Here is a 6725-nt window from a genome sequence, read left to right on the forward strand (position 1 = left end):
GTAGACCAGGCTGGTCTCGAACTCACAGAGATCCGCCTGCCTCTGCCTCCCGAGTGCTGGGATTAAAGGCGTGTGCCACCACCGCCCGGCCCTTTATTCCATTTCTTAATCCGGTTTTCTCCTTGAGCATAGGATTTAGCCCCATTCCACCTACTAGTGTTTATTTTCTTAAATTTTACATTTTGTAATTTACCCAGATCAGCTTGCTCCTTTTCATTATAAATCTTTACATTAGTGTTATCACTACTAACTACACCACAGAATCTATCCTCAGCTGTTCTGAGATTTTCCTCTGCCAACAGAATTAATCCATAATTCTTCATGTTAGCCTCAGGCAGACTCTTTGGACAAGGGCAAAAGGCAGACATATTCTTCACCAAAATATCACAAGAGTGATCTCTAGGCAACATATTAATGTTCTTCTCTGAAACCCCTTGTGCCAGGCCTTACAGTTCAAATAACTCTTAGCGCCACTGTCTTCCGTGCTCCTACTTGTATGCTTAAAGTATTCCACTGCTTTCCTAACCCAAACTTCCAAAGTCCATGCTATTCCAAACAAAGACATAGTCCAGCTGGGCAGTGGTGAAACACGCCTTTAATCCCAGTACTCAGGAGGCAGAAACAGGTGGATTTCTTAGTTTGAGACCAGCCTGGTCTCCAGAGTGAGTTCCAGGACAGGCTCCAAAGCTACAGAGAAACTCTGTCTTGAAACAAAACAAAACCAAACAAACAAACAAAACCATGAACTGGCCTATCACAACGATTCCCCAGTTCCTAGCACCAATTTCTATCTTAGGGTTTCTATTGCTGTGAAAAGACACCTTGACACAGCAACTTTTTTTTCAACGTTTTAGGCTGGCCTTGAACTCACAGAGATCCACCTGTCTCTGGAATTAAAGATGTGTGCCACCACTACCTGGCTCCACAGCAATTCTTTTTTTTTAATATTTATTTATTTATTTATTATGTATACAATATTGTGTCTGTCTGTATGCCTGCAGGCCAGAAGAGGGCACCAGACCTCATTACAGATGGTTGTGGGCCACCATGTGGTTGCTGGGAATTGAACTCAGGACCTTTGGAAGAACAATGAATGCTCTTAACCACTGAGCCATCTCTCCAGCCCCCTCCACAGCAATTCTTATAAAGGAAAACATTTAGCTCAGAGGTTTAGTTCATTATTGTCACAATGGGAAGCAAGACAGGATGTAGGCAGGCATGGTGCTAGAGAAGGAGCTGAGAATTCTTATATATATCTTATATCTCACAAGGTACTAGGGAAGAAGCTGAGAATTCTTATATCCTGACTCACAGACCACATGAAGTAGTCTGTCCCACTGGGTATAGCTTGAGCATAGGAGACTTTAAAGCCCAGTGACACACTTCCTGCAACAAGGCCACACCTTCCATTAGTGCCACTCCCTTTAGGGGCCATTTTCTTTCAAACTACGCACACCAGTCTCAGAATGGGCACAGTTCTTGTACTCGCTCTGCTTTGGGGGACACAGCTGGCTTCCTAGGGGAATAACTCTTATCATGAATATCTTAGATTTTACAGAGCTTTTAATATCTATTTTTATTTTTGTTTTTTTCAAGACGGCTTGTGTAGCCCTGGCTGTCCAGCTCCACGTGCCTTTGCCTCCCCAGTACTGGAACTAAAAGTGTGCGCCACCACGCCTGACTGATTTTATGGAGTATTTTATCCTGAGATGTTGGAGTGGCCTGCAACTGGTGAAGTGGGACGGTGGTTTGGGGACTTTGGGATCAAGGAAAGATCTAGGTTCAATACTCTGCTGTGCATTTTCTGGCAGAGTTCCTCGGGGAAGATAGTGCGTTTGTTTTACTGGCTGAGATCTATGTTGTACAGAGTTACATTTTCCTTGTTGGTAAAATGCTTATTTTGGGGGAGCTGAAGAGATGATTTACGGAAAGTGCCTTTCGCGGAGAGCCTGGCACACAGTAGGTGCTCAATCACCATTAGTTCTTCTGGCTCCTGCCAGAAGCAACAGAAATCGGGGCACTAAGACTTAGAAGCCTTGCTGCTACTAATACAAGAAACAATGTGATTTATTTTTTCAGACCTGTTTGGGGAAAGGCATGTGCTTCATAAATATGTATTGGAAAGTACTTAGCAAATGAGTGGAAATAATAAAAATATGTCAAAGTAAACAGCTCCTATAAATATGTCACTTGGTAGACAAATTAGTGTTTTATTACTACTAAATACTATTGCTCGCCGAAAAGGATTTCAGATTACTCGCACAATGGGTGCATTATTGAATGCCTCTGCGGAAGGGCACGATAAAGATGAAAAATAGTGATGGTGATAACGCCGAAGGTGGGAAAAGGAGGGGTGTGGGTAAATGCAGCTCCGAGGCCTCGCTCCAGTGATTTGCTCATTATTTAGCACCACTCCGATGATTTCGCCATAATATGGACCAGAGGGCCCTGAGAGAAAGATTTCTGCGGGATGCCATGCATCCGGACCTTAATTATTGAGTCCAATTAAGGGAGTAAGTGCAGTCCCTTTCAGAACTGGGCACTCTGCTTCTGAGCGAAGTTAACAAATAATCCCAGGTCTGAGCCTCATCTCACCTCTGTTCTGGACTTATTACAGGTCTGTGGTTATAATTCATATCCAGAGGAGGGGGATGTGGTGGAGATTGTGTGAGCTGCCAGCGAGGCTTACAGACCCATTTCAGAAACACAGACGGTGAACAATGTTGGCACTTCAAGGGAACAGGAACCAGAGAAAGGAAGAGGAGAGGCGACAACTTTTTTTTTTTTTTTTTTTTTATTTTATTTTTGAGACAGGGTTTCTCTGTAGCTTTTTGGTTCCTGACCTGGAACTAGCTCTTGTAGACCAGGCTGGCCTCGAACTCACAGAGATCCGCCTGCCTCTGCCTCCCGATGCTGGGATTAAAGGCGTGCACCACCACTGCCCGGCATGAGGAGACAACTTTGCAGAAGAAAAAGCTCCAAGAGAAGCAGAGAACACGGAAAACTGCACCTAAGCTGCAGAAATAAGGAGGGGAGAGAAAGGCGGGGACATTCAGTTCAGGTGCAGGGGATGCTTAGAAAGTGGAGCTCCCCGTGTACTCCAGGTTGGAGAAAGAAACGGTTTCACATCCCAGACCTGTTTTTCTCTGTATGGAAGTGGGAAAATTACTTAAAATGTAGATCCTTGTTGATAACAAGCAAGTAACAGCGCAGAGCGTGCTGGGCTGTTCTGAGAACCGGAAATGGAACTGTAAAGTGACAGCCTGATGTGGATAAATAATACTTTAGCTCTCATTCCCTTCTGATAGTCTTCATTTTAAAATTCAAGGGGCCGAGCACCACTGTGGTGGAGCACTTGCCTGGTATATACAAAAATTCCAAGCACAAAAATATAGAATAAGTAAAACTACAGATTGCTCAGGAAAACTGTGAGAGGTCTGTGATCGGAACCTGAGCCTGAAGCCTAAGAAAATGATGTCACTGGACGTCAGGCAGAAGAATTAGCATTTATATGTCTTCCATGACTCGGCATTTTCTTAGATCACTGGCTAATGATCCCCTATGCTATCCTGGTGCTTTATGCTTTGCTAAGGCCTTTGTGCATCCGCTCATTTAATCCGCAGGCAGGCCCAACCTGCTTTTCTGGGATGGGGAAGACTTCAGGAAGGTTACTGCCAAAAGGTGCTCAACTGATGAATAATGGCTGGGTGGTTCTTGGCAGTTATTTATTGTCATTGTATTGCAACCTTTCTAGCTGTGTTTCCGCCTTCCTACTGTGAAAGTAGCTAATCCTAGAAGGAACGCGAAGTTTATGATGCTCCACAATCTTGCCTTTTAATACCTCCACGTGAGTTAATACGTTGGGTGAGTCTGGGTTTCTTGCACTGTGAACTGGAAAACTGTCGTCTGTCGGGTACAACGAACCATGAAATCAAGGGCTCAACATTAAAACTTTACTATAAAGCAAACAGGATTTCAGAGACTTGCTCAAGGTCACCGCGCACGGAATTGATTCAGCCGAGACTCGAACTCTGGACCCCACACCTAGCTAGGCTTCTGTCCGGACTCTTGCAGTCCGAGGCCGGATTCCGCCAGAGGGCGCTCGCGGAAGCTGCGGCCCTAGACCGCCGCGCGCCCGACTCCTCTCTATGGTGGCGCGGGCGCGGCGGAGCGCGGCGCGCTCCCGCGGGGGCAGGGCCACACGTGGGGCGGGCGGGGCCGCACGCAGGGCGGGCGGGGCCCACGCCGAGCCGCGGGAGACAGGGCCGGTGGGGGTGGACTTCCTGGGGCCGCCCGTGAGGATGTGGTGCGCGCACCCGGGCGCCCCTCTGCCCGGGAGTTGTGGCGGCGGCGGCGGCGGCGGTGGGCGACCCCGTAGCTGCGCTGCCTAAGCGGTCGCGGTCAAAAGCCAACCGGCCTCCGTCCCCCAGGTGCGGCCGGGCAGCGTCCGCGGCAGGTGAGGAGGCGGTGGCCGCGGCGGGTCGGGCCGGAGGACAGGGCGCCCCAGGCTGTGCTCCCGGGGGTGCGGAGCTGCAGCTGCGCCCCGGCAGTCTGCAGTGCCCTCGGTCTCAGGAACTCTCCGCCGCCAGGTCACCCTACACCTGTCCCATTGAAAGTGCCGCAAAGCATTTCGTCTGTGTGCGCCGTAACCCCGGGACGTGTGTCCTCAACTTGTGCCCAAGTGTCGTAAGAACCCGGCAGGTCCTGCTGGCTCCTGGGGCGGGGGGCTGCGGGGGGGCTGAGGATGAAATTTTGTAGGACAGAAAATTGAGGCAGAGCTTCGGCGCCACTGGCTCCCTGCCTACGGGAGGACCCTGGAGATTCGGAGTTTGGAGATTAGATGGGAAGTCTGGGGTTGCTGCTCTCCTCTCCTCCCTGCCCAGGGTCGGCTGTCTGCCCCCCTGGGAGTCGACCTCTGTTCCCGAGGTGTGTGAGGTCGCCACTGTGTGGCCCTGGCTCAGACTCAGAGGGAAGTGGGGCCCCTCGCCAGCCGGCTGCCCAGGAGACATTTGACCGGGCATGGGGAAGTCTGGGGAGACCAGGGGAGCCCGCAGCTTTTCCTGGCATCTGTCTTCTCAGAGCTTGATTGGAGACTGGCAGAACAGACAAAACAACAGCTTAATTTTTCCTTTTCGTTAGGCTGTCATTTTGGGGGTGTGAGTGTGTGTGTGGGGGTGCGGGTTGTGTAATCAAGGAAGAGTACCACGTTTCTCTCAGTCCACGCGGAGGAAGATTATTTTTAGCTCGGAAGTGGGACTTTACCCACAACTCCCACTCTGTAGCCAGGTTAAAGGCCATGGGCAAACACCCCGGGATGCGTGTGGCCTTCTAAGAAAACAGTAAGCTTCTAATACGTGTTTTGGCTGGTAATTTGGAGAACCTAGAGACTTCCCTGTCCCCTTTTGAGAGCTTTGTGATTCTTGCCGTGACAGTCCAGTGTAGTGAAATATGGCAAGGCTGTTCGAGTATTGTGGCATTTTTCTAGGAATGGGAGGGAAGTTGGTCCTGGGCCGAGTTTGTAGAATTCTAGTACTGAAGTTGGCTATGATATTTCCTTTCTGGCAACGTATTTATCCTTCTGTCCCCCTCCCCCACGTTCTTTCTCATTCAAAGAAATAGATGGTGGCTAGTGTTTCTGAAACTTTGCATATTTGCTAATTCTGGACTCCAGAGTACAGTTCAACAGTTTTGGTTTACTTGTTTACAGGTTTGTTTGTTTATTTGTTCGGGGCAGAGTTTCTCTGAGTATCATTGGCTATTCCGGAACTCGCTCTGTCCCACAGAGATCCGCCTTGTTTCCGTCTCCTGAGTGCTGAGATTAAAGGCGTGCGCCGCCACCACCACCCCGCTCTTTACAGGTAGTGTTGTCTTTGAGAACAGTTGGCTTTTGTGGAGGACAGTAGCAGATTGATGTGGCAGGTCTAACTAATAACTTGGTGTTCGAAGATACCCGTGGAATAGAGGACACACTCACTTTAATGTTTGTTTAATTGCAAAGTCCAGTTCATTAAAACTTCTCATATTGATCACCTGTTACCCTGACCGTTTACATTGGGATCCAGGGTTGTAAATCCATCCACTAAATTGACCAGTTTAACCAGCTGCTAAAATAATAACAAAAAAGAGAAACTGGGTTCTCAGAAAGCTTACCTGTTTTCAAACTCTCTGTTCACCAAGCCAGTTGAGCTGAATATTTTATTTAGTACCATCTAATAGAAATGCCTCTTAAAGGAATTTTCATGGACTAGTTGAATAAATAGCAACATTAACAAAAAGATGGCTTCTTATCCCAGTACATGAGCCTTGTGAAGTTTAAGACAGCCACACCTGGCTCTGTGGGCCCTACCTGCTACTTTCTGACACCGTCTACATAAACGTAAGGAATGTTGGGGAGGGAGCTAAGTACACTGCTTTTTATTCGCATCGTAGAATCTTTAATACGGCTGTTATTTTAATGGCAGATGAGGGACTTTGACACCAAACTTGTGCTGGTAATGCATTCGTGTTTGGGGAGGAAAGAGAAAGATTAACTCCTACATCTTGGCGCCTTGTTTCTCTGGTCTAGAGTCTCAGTCAGAGTTTGCTGAGGATGGATGGTTCAGATTGCTGCTAGTCAAGCCTCCAGGGAGGCACTGCTTTGTTTTGTTTTTGAAGTTGATGACTTATTCGGTAGTGGTTGCTGGTTATTAGCAGTGTGTGTGTGTGTGTGTGTGTGTGTGTGTGTG

The 6725-nt window shown here is 48.2% G+C and overlaps 1 protein-coding gene across 2 annotated transcripts in view; it reads left to right on the top strand.

Annotated features, from left to right (window-relative positions):
• The first annotated feature begins 4309 nt into the window (after positions 1–4309).
• The window catches only part of Rffl (ring finger and FYVE like domain containing E3 ubiquitin protein ligase), a 66969-nt gene continuing 64553 nt past the window's right edge, over positions 4310–6725 (top strand). For both annotated transcript variants that reach the window (XM_013347312.2, XM_005349382.2), the window contains exon 1: positions 4310–4456. The gene's annotated coding sequence lies outside the window, so the exon portion shown is untranslated. The remainder of the gene's footprint in view (positions 4457–6725) is intronic.

This window comes from Microtus ochrogaster, chromosome 7 (genome assembly GCF_000317375.1).
Source record: "Microtus ochrogaster isolate Prairie Vole_2 chromosome 7, MicOch1.0, whole genome shotgun sequence".
Taxonomy (NCBI): domain Eukaryota; kingdom Metazoa; phylum Chordata; class Mammalia; order Rodentia; family Cricetidae; genus Microtus; species Microtus ochrogaster.